Source organism: Aptenodytes forsteri, unplaced genomic scaffold, assembly GCF_000699145.1.
Source record: "Aptenodytes forsteri isolate BGI_AS27 unplaced genomic scaffold, ASM69914v1 Scaffold255, whole genome shotgun sequence".
In the NCBI taxonomy this organism is placed as follows: Eukaryota; Metazoa; Chordata; class Aves; order Sphenisciformes; family Spheniscidae; genus Aptenodytes; species Aptenodytes forsteri.
The window spans coordinates 430,646-445,031 of NW_008794888.1; the positions used below are offsets into that span (position 1 = coordinate 430,646).

Consider the following 14,386-nt stretch of genomic DNA (forward strand, 5'->3'; position numbering starts at 1 on the left):
GTGGTGTTTAGCTGCCTGCTGAGGGTTAAACCAACATCAACTCACAAATGATACTGCATTCATTTCTGTCGCTACTTTTAAAATTCTCATTATCACCTCTGTCCTGTCACCACCCTAAGACTCATCCCTGTCCAGCATGTCTGCTTATCACTTCTGTAACACTTTTTTAGGAGCAAGATGCTGCATTCTTCTTTTGTTGGCACTATGGTAGGAGCTAAACTTAAGAACAAATGGCAGTAAGGAAGTGGACTGTGCCCAGATCAAGATCTTCATCCTCTCAAGCATTTTAATATAAACACCATTATTTTCAAAATAAATAAGGTCTTTAGAGTCTTTACTCTGTATTAGAAAAACAACAATATAAAACCCAAGCAGACTACAAGCCAAACAAAATTTAAAAAATCCTGATGATGGACTTCTGATGCTCTCACATACAAGTCCACTCTGTTCTGTGTTCTGTTATCTGTTATGCTTTACAAGCAGCACAGAAATGAACCTAAAGTAGTCAAGATGAAGTAACTCTCAGATTCTCCTAGATGACAACTAAGCTGCAGCAGCCACTGCACATACAGCTCCTATGTGTCACCCGCTACATCTAGTCTGCAGTGGGAAGAGAAATAATCTGTTTCTGATGAAATGACTCTTTTAGATGGATAGTGTCAGTAGTGGAGATGCTGAGACACATGTAAGAGTAAATATGTACAGTCCAGTATAACAGCTCATTAGATAGTTTCAGTAGTTGTTGATCAGCGCAACTTTCATATTTTCAGGCTTTAGCTAAAAATTTGCATCTCCTTTAATGAGGATATTGCTTAAAGTGGTGGGGAAAATTAATGATCAGAATTTTGATATGAATGGAACCCCAAAAGTCATATTAATTAAGATTTGAACATGTTTAGATGCGAAAATGTTGTTTTAATTTTTAAAATTAAGCATTTTAAAAGCTTTGAAATACTTAAACATATCTTATTTTTGATTTCTTATCATGATTAGAAATGTAAACACTGAATAGCTGGAGAAAGAGTGCCTGTTCATTTGAGATTTACAGCTCACTATTGCAGTCTCAGAAATTAAGATGCTCATCTGAGCTCCAAACCTTTAAATATTTGCTTTTGTCTTCTAATGTATAAGGGCATTCCTTTGAAAATATCGGATCACATAAACTGCATAATTAGCACTGAATTCCCTGTATAAAGAACAGTAACCTAGAATTGTCAGACTATAATCCCTGTCCCTCATGAATCTGCTGCATAGCCATTAAGTTATTATAGTATAATACAGTTAAGCAATTAAAATAAAAATTAAACTCATGTTATCTGACACTTTCAAATTGTGGTTTTGATGGACAATATGAAAACAGGAATAGTGAAAGGAGTTTTATATTCCTCCCATTTCACTGACCTTCATCCTTATTTCTAGCTTTTCCGCTCAAGTATCAAAAGACCTAGTGTAATAAAGGATGACAGGAAATACATCTGACAAAACTCTCTCTTAAGTCTTGTTGAATAAAATATTCAATGGAAATGCTTCTTAGCGCCAGCAGGTTAGTATTGAAAGTGTAATGGTTTTAAAGGAAGCCTAAACACCCCTCTGACAAATGACAGCTCCAGATTTTAAAATTGAGATTTGAGATAAAGATGCTGCTGAAGTTATCAAAAGCAATGTACCCAGCAGTTGTCTAATGCACATGCTCATGACAATACTATTTGTCTGTCAGAAAATCACCTGCATCGGTGATCTAACGCTGATGATGCTGGCACATGTTACGTAAAGTAGAAGCCCTGATCATACTGTCAGTCACACAGCCAGAGTTCTTGCCCTTCTCTTTTATGCAAAAAGTTGCCCTTTCAGATTTCTCTAGCATAGTTGGAGGGACCAGCTTGTCTGAGCTTTGCATTAACAGTTGTTTCCATTTGCTTGAAAAATAAATCAGAAAAAAACAGCCTATAAAATCTATTTTATTTTGCTTATTTGTTTTCAGTAATAACCATGCTAAATACTAAAGATACTGAAGGCTTATATTTTAGCTAAGCTGTTCTGGACAAAATTCTCACAACTACAGATACATGTTGAAGCCTAATATAAAAGTGTAAATTCCAGGCAATTATTTGGACATATCTGCACATATTTCCCACACAGGGTTTTTGCATACCAGGTTTGAAAAACCATGGACATGGTGCAAGCTGAAGTTGACTTCTGCTGCAAACTAGTCAAATGTGTTTGCACAACTTTTCTAGCATTCTCCAGCCTCCCCAAAGCCTCACCACCAGAGAACAGTGTCTCCTTCAACCTCTGATGCCATCAGAAGAGGCTGTTCTTTATGGGTAATTATGAATGCAGAATCCTTTTTCTGTTTTACATAATACGTTCAATTATTTTGAATTGCTATTAGTATTTTCCCAAATGGAATTGAGGAATACAGATTTTTTTAATGCTATATCCAGACACTTAAAATGCAAGACTACTAATATGGGCTCCTTGCCATTATTTATTGCCCAGGCAGCATTCAAGGAGGATCCGTGTCACTGGAACGAGAATGAAGGTCCTCTCATCACTTCACACGTTTTACATTTCTCTTGGAAAAGTTATCTTTCTGGGAATCATTGTTCCTCCACTTTTCAAAAAAGGATATCGATAAAACTTGGAAATTTGAATGTAGATTTCAAAGATCTATGTGTGAGAATGTGAAATTAAATTCAGTCATCAGGCAAATCTGACCAAAAGTGTCTTTTGTTTGGTTTCTTGATAACAAAGCTTCAAGATAAAATAAACAGAATGTTGCTTAAGTTGATAGATACAGTTTTAGATTTAGAATTCTTTTAAAACTTCAAAAGAAAATGCCTCATTTTACTCTTAAAAGCTCTGGTATCAGGTAATTATTTAAAAGTTGGGCTATTTCTTATACAAAGACATTTCTGGTCTCATTGTCCTTATGCAGACACAACTCCCATTGAAATCATCCTGAACTTTGCTTCTGTGACTAGTATGGGTTTGAATGAGATGCTGAGATTTCCAGGAGGCTCATTGTTACACTTTTTATGTTTTGCTGTATATTCCATTCCACTCCTCCTTTATTGTGGCAAAACTACTGCTTGGTTTTCTTTTGTTCCAAATATCTATTCATTCTTTTTTAAGAGAACAAAAATAGAGAAGGAAAAAATCTGCATTAAAGGAAATGAATATTTGTGTCTCAGGGAATGCTTCCTTTTAAAAGTTCCTTGAAAAACTGCAAGAAAATAAAACAAAACCTGAGATATATTCTGGGTGGACTGTGGTGTATAAATATCTGTATTTTGACCCAATCTGTTTTAAGCAAGTGCATTAACATGCATGTAGTTCATTTGACTTTTACACTGGTATAAAACAGCAGGCAAATTAACTAGATTCTGAGTATACTTAAATTATTATTTCTCCTGGCACTAGATCATTCGGTGAAATAATTTTTCCAGAGATCCCTCCCCCTGCCTTCTAACAACCTGCTGTTTCTTGCCGCTGTTGTCATCAGAAAGCTCTTACAGACTAAAATATACTAAATAAAGCAGACATTAGCCAAGAACTAGATGCAAAAGCCGCTACAATAAATGCTCCCTGTCATGGAGTGGCCTATACACATAGGATTGCCAGCATGCAACGAACTTCATCCAGTGCATCAGACGTCCCTGGGAAAACTCTTTAGAGAAAATGAAACAATCCCTATGTACTGAGTGAATATATATATGAGATATTCATTCAAATATGTGAGAGCAGACAAAAATGTAGAGTTGTGAGAATACAGCCTCATCTTTAACGTCATCCTTGCATGGAAGATGAGCTTGGAAAAGAAAGTTCCTAGGACTCTTGGGTACAAATCATGTATTTGGTAAATACTGTTTTTTATGGCACATAGCAGTTTTCTGTGTAAGACACCCTCAGTGTTCCAAGGACAATAATTAATTGGTTATCTGTCAAGCTTATCCCACAGGACCTAATCATCTCCCTTTTTGCTAACGTTCCCTTCTTCTCCAAAGGTGCTTTTTCTTTCAAATTTTATAAACGATTACCATAATTAATTTAAACATGGAGATTTGTTTGCAAGCTGCCCTTAGAAGTCTGTGGTTTCTTTTTCAGGCCTTGCTGGTGTTGCATGCCTAAACCCATGTCTGTTCTTTTGTCTGCTATATAATACTGTCTCACAAAAAGTGCTACCTCTCGCTATAAACTGAGTCTTACTTAGAAAATTCATTAATTAGTTCCCATTATCCTTCCTACCTTGCATATTTCCCTCTCTACTTATAGTTTTATGTAATTTGCTTTGCTTGGCTTTAGTTTTTTTCATTAGACTGTGAGCTTTTAAGTTCAGGGATATAACTTGATTTAATAGGATCTCATTTGATAAGATGCCGGCAGGTAGTACAGGATGTAAATAGTAGAAATAATTGTCCATAAATGCTTATTAATGCAAATATATCTCCAGTACTTATTTAGAGCATTTTATTTCAAATTTTCTATTTTGATCTAAAAGTTGTCTTTGTATTAGACTCTTGCTCATCCAGCCTGTGAAGTTAAGCACTGAAAGTTCTGCTGCTGCAGGGGGTCAAGGAGAGATGCGTCACCAGATAAAAGTCAAGCTGATCGTTTTTAGTTGCTACTGGCTACTAATTTGATGAACCTCCATATAGGACAGGTGTAATAAGACATTTGTCTAATGTTCCCTAGTTTCCAGATGCCCTTGCCATGTCTGAACAGAGCACTGACATTTCTGTCATCAAGTTTTAGTTTAGAATCTCAAACTTGAGGTAGTTTCAAATGTTTTGTGAACTTTATGGTGGTGATTAAAGAGAAAAGAAGTTCTACTCTCTCCAGAACATTAATGACAGACCAGATGACACATCTTCCATACAAGAAATAAGATTAAGCACTTTGAAAGCCAAGGCATTTCAATAGAAGTGAAATTGAGCTTTTCGGAGCAGTCTATCCAATCACCTCACATAGCAAGCAAATCACTCTGCTGAGTGATTTTATAATGTGGAATGTTTTTAGAGGACTATTGCAAACTTCGTATCATCCTCAAGCACAAACCACCATACACTTGCTATAGAAATGACGCTATTAGGGGCAGCTGTACAAATGACAAATCTGCACATAGATTGCCAAATAAAGTAGTACAAATTCTGTGCAGTAGCTGTGCTTTTTAAACCTTTCAATTTTGTGAAATACACTTCTCTAATGATGCTCATGTTGTTATTCCAACAATAGATTACATCCAATCACTTTAGGATTTTAAAGCTAGTCTGGAAAAGCATCAGAAAATGTAATTTATCGTGAACTTGCAGTCAGCTGTAGTAAGTGAGTTGACAGGCATTTCCTCCTTCTACAATCTTTTGGATCACTTTTACCATTTGGTCATGAATTTGGGAAGAGAGATGCCAGGCCACTCTACACTCTACCTACAACTGTGCTGGTGATGTTTGCTATCTCTGTCAAAGTGGGACAGAACAACATTCATTTTCTCAACAATCAAAACTGGAGCCCTACGTTATCAAATTGCAACCTGTTTTCACACCTCAAACCAATCAGAACTATGCTGGAGCAAAATTCAGTGAGCAACCCTCACCAAGTATTCTTCCCAAGCCACTAAGCCACTGGGTACCTGTTTCTTTTAAACCTTCTGATAAAGAAATAATGACATTTCAGCTTAAAACATTACTTAAAGTCCAGGCTTGAGATGTAACTTTTCATATTTTTAAAGTTTTCATATTTTTAAAATCTTTGTCTTCCTCTTCAGAGCCAGGAAATTTTGCAGGATGGAGAGAAAGGAGGGTATGGCTATGTAGTTAATTGTTTTTACTTTCTAACTTGCTAGTAAGACAGTGTCATTGCTTTTCAGAATATAAAACTGTGCTTATTTTTTGGTGAAGGCTGCAAAGTTGGAGACTTGTGGAAGCTGTGGAGTATGTTTATTTAGTGTTTCTCAGACAGACCTGGGCTTTCTCTGTTTCCTCCTCATGGCCAGCCACAACCATGTGGCTCCAACACAGAGGGTGGGCAGGGAAAGCTTAACGTCTGCCAGCAAAATGCTCTTTTCCCCTAACCAGTTGAGGTTGTGTCTGCCAGTTGACTTACCCGTACTGTGACCTGCTTTATTCCTCTGATTCCGTCTGAGGAAAATGGGTCTGAATTCTGCATGTATTATCTAAAGCTTTTTGAATGTTTGTTTCACATTATCATTGGAGCCTTACTTATCAGCTGTTTTTAATCCTCTGCAAACATGGTTTAAAAGAAAGCATTGGGAAGAGAACAAAGTAATCTAAATCTCCCTGTGGATTTGCATCAGTGATGTAGCATAGGCAAAGGACAAATCCCCCAAAGCTGTGGATCCCCAATTATAGGACTTGCCTTGTACATGCTGGAACAGCAGGAGCTGTCAAGTCTGTAGCTGTCCTCTGCACCACTGCCATTGGCTCACAGCAGAAGGCTCACAGAGCAGAAATGACCTGTGCTGTGAGCCCTTCCTAAAGTTTGGTTTCCAAAGCGGTCTTCACCTTGCAGTGACTGAGAAGTGTGGTGGGTGGAATGACTCGTTCCTTGCTTCTCCTCACTCTCAGGCTGTGCTCTCCCGTGCCCTTGTTGGAGAACACCAGCTAAAGAGATGTCTGTGTGGGGAAGGGAGACGGATGTTCCCTGTGAGTGGCTTTTTTCAGATTTCCCATCACCGAAGCCTGACAGAGACTTCATTGTTTATAATTACTGTAATTTTGTGTTGCCAAGTTGTAATGCAAAATGCCTATGCAGATATTTTTATACGTTTACAGTATTGTCTGGCAGTTGGGGACTTTGTAAAGATGGAACTTGTGAATTCTGGGTCATTTGATGAAACCATTTTATTGTGAATGCTTTGATACAGATGCAATCCATGATATACTGCTAAGGCAGCATCGTGTCTCTCAGAGCAGGACTGCGGGCTGGGTGAGGAAGAGGTGAAATGGCTGCGCTTCTGGGCGTGCTCTTCAAAACATGGGTGTGGGGATGTGAAAATTCAACCTCTAATGATTCCCTGCAGAGCTTGAAGCAGTTATATCCTTTCACTGGATATAACTGGAGTTGCATCAAGCCTAAATTTTACTCATTATTTAGTATTCTAACATTTGCTTTGAAACACTGTTTTATTGATTAATTATATAGCATGCCTTTATATATTCTCTCTTTATAGAAAGTGTTTCCGAAAAAGGTTGTAAGATTTCCTTTTACATTACCTGATTTAAATTAAACACCAGAACCATAACATGCTGTAGTCATCTTTTAACCTAAAGCACAGCACTATGGTAGTGTATTATTATTTTTTGTTAACTTGGAAGTTTGGTGAGTACCAAACGGAAATGTTAACAAATGAAATACACTAAAGCAGAACTCATTTACATGTGATATATTATTCCTGCTCCTTTGAACAAATTTGTCTTTGTGCTCTAATATAACAGCATCAGCTTTGACCTCTCACTTCAAAATGTTGTCATTGTATTGTAAATAGCAAATATAGTATTCTATATACATACTATCATTGCAGTTAGACTTGACTTGGCCTCATGCTGCCTTGTTTCACTGAAGTCAATGAGGTTACATGGTTAAGTGAGATCAAAATATACTCCTTCCATTTAGATTAAAATGGCAAATTACAGCTCTGAGTGCTTCTGGGAACATCGTGAAAGTGGCAGTAAAATTAAATTATAATTTATGCATTGATCTGAAATAGGAAATTTTGAGCGCTCAGGAATATTACAGAAAATTGCAGCTGCTAGTGTTGAAATTTTGAGCCTGTTTCTTCATTGCATCTTCATCACCTCGTTATAGCTCATTACAGAACTTGAGAACTAGTACTGCTTCTTGCACAAGAGGAAAGCAGTTTTTGTCTAATGAACAAAGTGAAAGAGTGTCAGACTCATGTTTACCAGAGAGAATTAAAAAAAAAATAGTTGAAGGGAGTAAAATTATTTTTGTAAGATTGCTTCTTTTTGAACACAGATATGGGCTGAACAACATTTCATAATAAAATACCGGAACGGTGACATTATCATCATCATTATTTTAACTCAGAATGAAGAGCGTTGTGATTTACACAAGTCAGTACATGTTCATCTGCATTAGATGAGCACACAAGACTTAGCTTTTTCCTATCTCAGCTTTTTCTGTTCATACTATGGTACTCTCTGATGTCACACATTGGAAAAAATGGAAGATTATATCCTCAGATTCTAACACCCTATCCAAGTGTGAAGAATCACCTATATGTATGTTTTCAAGACCAGCTTCTAGGGTATCCAATACCTTTTTTTTTTCCCCCAGAAGTACAGATCACCAGCAGCAGTTGTGATTTACCGGGCACTCCAAAGAAGGGACTAGCTTCTCAAATGCAGTAGACCTGTCTGTCCTCGGTCAGAGCTGGATCTTAGACGATTCCTGAAGTTTTAATTTAGTGGGGTAGATGCTGCATCCTGCCCTGGGGCAGTGGAGACAATATCCTTATGATAAAGTGAAGAAGGCTTAGAAAGCCTCTAAGAAGTGGTACTTGGCAGTAGTAGGGAGCTGGCAGCCTCCAAGGGACAGATAATGCTCTGCAACATGCGTGAGGTATAGCAACTGAGGGAAGTGGCGAGATGAGGATTTTGTGCAGATCTCAGAAACTCAGAGAATTTGGACTAAGGTATAACTTATGGTAAAACAAACTGAGATGAAGATGGATTGGTCATGTGCGGAAAGTTACTGGCATAAATGTTGATTCTCAATAGAAAGACATGCTTATCTCTTCTTCATGAGTTTAGTTTTATGTAGAAAAAAAATCTAGTTTTAAATATCAGTGTAGTATTTCTGCAGCAGTGAATGTTATGCATAGAAAAAACTCGGACAGATCATCTGTGCTGACTCACCCTTCCAAAAGCAGCTACTACTAATACTACACTGTGGGACCTTTCAGTGGGTGTGTGGGTGTGTGGCATTGCCCTAAGTTTTGCATATACAAAAAGTGGAACATGGTGCCCTTTGGCTCTGATTGCTTTTCTCCTGCACTCTCAGAAGCTGCATGGGCCTTTCTGAATGCATGCTAGAGAAATACGGTTTTATACTGGCAGATTATTTTCTTCCAGAGAGTCACAGAGCAAATAAATGCCCCCAGCTACGGCTCTGCTTTTTACCTCACAGAAAGCAAATGTGGGCTGGTTAAATGGATCAAAGGAAAAATGTAGCTTGGCCACAAGAAAAATAAGTTCTATAATTGATTGGGTCAAGAGGAGCTCAGGGGCACCTGCTTGGATGAAAACGGAATGGCATTCACAGCCAGGGACAGGAAATCTGATCTAACATGGCTAAAACAACTCAGGAGCCTCAGAGATGTGAGTTGAAACTAAAGTTAGAGGCAAACGTGAACAGCTTAAGCTGTGGAGGGCCAACCTTTGTATGCTCGAGGGCCATGTTCATTCCCAGGCAGTTAGATAGGCCAAACCACTAGTTACATTTCCTGTGAATAGCAGCTTTCCTAGGAAACCCTGCTTGATGCAACCAAATTCTCTGTTTCTCTGGCTGGCTTTCTTAGCTGACCCCTTCACCCGGCAGCCAAATCTGGCAGGCTCATAGGTCAGATCAGTGCTCCTGGACTGATCTGTTGGCCATAGTTAGTTGAAATTAATGTGAATTTGTGAGGACATGTGAAGCAACACAATAAAACCAGCCACATCCTCCTATACATTAGAAATGCAGGAAATAATGGGTTAAAGTTGCAGTTTTCAGGGAAAGCTCTTACATCCTTTCAGCTGCATTCTGCAAAGGTAACTGAACAATATAGTCTTTATATGCTAAGAGCAACCCAGAGCACTGTTGACGATACAAGGAAAAATCTAACATCAGTTACTATGCCCATAATACCAAGTATGCCCTTTATGTCCCTCCTCCCCATACTAATATTTCTATCTTTTCCTACAAGTGCTCAGGTTCAAGTCCCCAGTAGGATACTCCTGGCAGGCAGAAATCGAAGCAACTGCAAGAGGCAGCTGCAAGTAAACAAGTTGTGTATTGGTCATGGGACACCAGCAGGTGAGCAGGGTGGTTATGTGTATGATGAGTTATAGCCCCCATTTATGACCTCGTGGGAGGACCACAACCACCTGGAACAAATTAGAGCAAATGGCTTTAATGTGTTCAAGAGATGAGGCAGAAAATCAGGGCTCACCCTGGTGGTGTAGCTGCAGGGAAACCTCAGCAATGCTAGCCCCTAAGGTGTCAGCAGCCTCAGATTTCATCTAACACGTAGCTGCTTTGCACAGCAATAAATTAGTAACGCAAGGGAGGGAAGAACCAGCTGACCCCAGCTTGTAAGTTGCACAAGTGTAAAAGGGAGTGAAGGATTAGCCCATGCACGTTAATTACCCACCCGTATGTGTGGGAGGACAACATGAGTCACTAAAACTGTGGTTAATTATTTATATAACATATTGGAGTGTGAATGTGTATGTACGTACCTATATAGAGAACTCTCTCTCTATAAATATATATGGTTAGCTATGGCTGAATGTTCCACCTTATTTTGAACTTTGAAATTGATTTTTTTTTTTCTAACTAGGATTTTAATGAATCCACAGAGAACGCTCACTTTTCAGAAAGTCTGTGATTATTACAACAGTTTTCTCTGAATTAATCTGCAGAAAACCGATCTTGACCTCATTTTCCAGACCTTGGACAAAATGAAACTGAAGCAGTTGACAGCTACATGTTAAATGACAATTTTGCACAATAATTTATTAGTTAATTTTACCTACTTGGTGATGACTGTCCTTGTACCTTAGGGTTATTTGTGTTTTTCTGTTATCTGCATTTCCCATTTAATTGTTATAAACATGCTAATAGTGTTCTATATATTGCTCTAGTCATATAAAATTTAGACTTTATTTTATTTTTGTGAAGCTGTTCATTATTTTCTATCCAGGTTTTCAGTGGGCCTGCAGGAAAGAATGGTTCTGGGTTTGATTTATTTTGAAGTAAAATTCCTGAGGGCTGGATTCAATAATACAATCCATTTGTCTTAAGCACTGCAAAGGCTCACGGCAAAGTCCTGAAAATCAATTTTTTGAGAGACAGAGAGAAGTTGTGTAGCTGTACACAGGTTTTAGCAGTCCAGAACAGTGAAGATTTTTTTTTTCTTCAACCGGTCTTTAAATGATTATAGATTTGTTTGTTTTAATAGGATGATAATCAAGTATTTAAGGCTCTAATAGACCCTCTAAGTAGACAAAATGTGGAAGATGTTTGTAAGACCAAATAAGAATATATTCCTGAATTTAAAATAAAATCCTATTGAAGCAGATTGATTAGAATTTAGGACCTCTCTGACAGAGTGGGAAATAAAACCAGAACTAGAATGTGACAATAACTAGAAATCATTTAATGCTGTGCTTCTGTGCTGACTAAATGCAAAATATGAGTGACATTGCTGTCAAAAAGTGAATTTGGAACTGAATTGAGGGATAATTTGAAAGGCTGATAGCACAGCACACACGCAAGGATGGGGGGGGGGGGGGGGGGGGGAGTGTCCTGTCACAGGGGCCCCCCTTGAATTCAGGCAGCTCCCCAGTGGCGAGCTGCTCTCTGGAAAAGCTGAGCTAATGGCCGGGGACGGAGTGGCCTCTGCTGCCTCCGCAGGGTCGCCGGCAGGTGAGGCCCTGCCAGCCCATCTGGTGGGAGCTTTGCGTCTACCTGTCAGATGGAGATCCAGTCAGAGTGCACCAGTTGCGCCTCTGGAGGTCTGCGTCAGGCCTTGGCCAGTGAGGAGGAAGGCGTGCTCTGACAGGTGCTGGTGGTGGCGGCCATCTTGGGAGCCCAGCAAAGCGCTGGTGCCTCGTGGTGTTGGTGCACAAGCGGCCTCACTTGGTCACTGGTACAGCCAGTCCCATCTCATCAGGTTTAATCAAATTATAGAGGTTTATAAAGTTACTCACGTGTGAAATGGTTTCCAGATTTGTGACACAAGTTTAGGAATGAAAATGAGGCTTGGGGTCCTTTGAGTTACTCAGCCCTTTCCATAGCCAGAGAAATTGGTGTCCTGTGAGATAGGTTGATTCTAGATTTGAGTAAGGCCTGACTATAATAATCATGAAAAGTAATCAGCAAAAGTGTTACAGATAATACTATGCAAAACACAATGAAGAAACTGAAGTATGTTTCTGATTTGCAATACAACAGGGAATATATCAAAGGATCCTGTTTCGTTTTGCTGCTGTGGATCAAAGTCTGGGTGTTCAGTATGTGTATTGTTTATATTCTGAATAAGTCCTTAAAATGTTAACATTGAAGTGGATTTGTTTGAACAGAAGAGAGGATACGTTCAGTTCATTGGAAGACTTCACAATATTCAGTGATAACAAAGCTGAAAAACAATTTAAGTAGATTTTTATTAAACATGAGAAAACTAATTTGTGTTTCAAAATATATTTGCATGGGTTTAAGGGAACTTTTGTGATTGAAAGAAGGTGAAGAAGAGGCTTAAAAGTAAAGAATTTTACAGCAGTGAGACTTTTTAAAAAGACACTAGGAATTTAATCCTATAAATTCTGTAGGAGTTACAGGGCAGGACTTCAGCTAATAAAAAGCTTTTGTTGCCCCATTGAAGTCATTCTCCTGTATTTACAGTGGAAGTCTGAAGATTTGTATTTTCAAATGGCATTCCTATCTCAAAAAATCATCTCTGAATGGAAGTCTGTGATCAAGGGTTCACGTAAATGCAGGTTATATTACACTGCTGTCTCCCCCTACCCAGCCAGCTGTCTGGTGTAACGCCCAGTGCTGAAGACGGGCTGTACAGAGCCAGTACTTGAGAGCAGGTGAGGTGATAGACCACGGTGCCATTTTAAGGCAAGGAAAACATAGATTATTCAGACGAAATGGTGCAACACTTTCAAAGCATTTGAATTTACATGCAAGAAAGCATCCTTCCTTATCTTCACCCTCCTGCTCAGTTTGTCAGCCCCAGCACAGCGAATCTGTTGCTGGATGTCTGAGATGGAGGGAAAGCTTTGACCTGTGCCACTCTGCACAGGGAGATGTGCAGCGTGTAGATGTTGCATGCAGGGCGATGTGCCTGGCAGGCGTAGAAAGCTTTTTGTTGCCCCACACATGTAACAGTGATATGTTGGACTTCCTACATACGTGTGTGTGGTAGGCACTTGCCTAGAGCCTCAAAAAGCCTATGACAACCCTTCAGCTTGTTGAGAAGTTAGTATTGCTGTGGCCTGTTTTTTGAAATGGATCTCTGTGGCTGTCTCTTTATTTCTTCTGTGAACCTGCTGACTGATGTATATGAAACAACTTAAATGAACATTTAAGATTAAAAGTAAACCAATTCATGTACAGACTCTCATGCTACAGGTACTTCATAACTAAGGTGAGACGCTTCTTTTTGCTTCCATGTCACTTTTTTAAGTGAGATGGATACCATGTAAAAGTTGACATTTAACAATATATTATTTGCTAAATTATTAGTGGGTTTGCTTCCTGTTTTCTTAATAATTTTGGGGTGCTAACTGCTAGCAAATTCTTCTTTTTTTAGTAGTGGTGACTGTGCTTTTAATGTTATAAAGAGATATGAGTTGTAGCATTACATGGAATTACATATAAATACTAAAACCTGACATTTTAGTTTGCCTAAAAAGTAGCTAAATGCAAAATTAATCAATATGTATCGTCCTAGTTGTGCCTATAGCTTGTGAAATGAATAATTTATATGATTAATGTAGTCTTTTTCTGTTTGTGCAGTATCAATAATTAGATCATGATTTCTTAACAGTTTTCATGTTTATTTGCCAAAATGGTTTCTGAGCTTTTATCTCAAAGGACTGCAAATTTTTTAAAAAACTATGCTGTGCTACTAAGTTGTGCCTGTTCAGAACTTTATTTTATTCATTGGGTAAGTTTGCAAGTGTTTCTAGAACAAGTTTGTGTGCGAATTTACCATTCTATTTCTATGAATTCTCACATTCAGTTTTGAAATTTGTTTTCTGATTATACCAACAAAACTCAAGTACCTGAATATTCTAAAAAGAAAATGCTAAGGAGTCTGGAGAAAATAAAATAGGTGATTTATAATCTAAAATAAAGAACTGGTACTTTTTTTGTGAAATTAAGAAAAGAAAAGAAAAAGAGCAATAAACATAATACTGGAGACTGAGCATTTATTTAGTCATCTCCTAATTAGTATCAAAAGTGAAGAAATTCTGAAGACATAATACAGGAAATGTAAATTGGAAAAAGGATGAATTACTGTAACCCTTACAAATTCAACAGAGTATTGAATGCATTTTATAAATTGATTATAAAGTCTCTGTTGAGTACAAGGGTGATTTTATAGCTCTCTCTTTCCCTTGTCTGGTGACTT

The 14,386-nt window shown here is 38.2% G+C and overlaps 1 protein-coding gene and 1 long non-coding RNA gene across 2 annotated transcripts in view; one reads left to right on the forward strand and one right to left on the reverse strand.

Annotated features, from left to right (window-relative positions):
* The window catches only part of B3GALT1 (beta-1,3-galactosyltransferase 1), a 64,238-nt gene that overhangs the window by 26,288 nt on the left and 23,564 nt on the right, over nt 1-14,386 (reverse strand). The window lies entirely within an intron of this gene.
* LOC103895326 lies at nt 2,106-2,654 on the forward strand. The gene is made up of 2 exons (XR_657360.2): nt 2,106-2,324; nt 2,500-2,654. It is a non-coding gene; the product is annotated as an uncharacterized LOC103895326 (long non-coding RNA).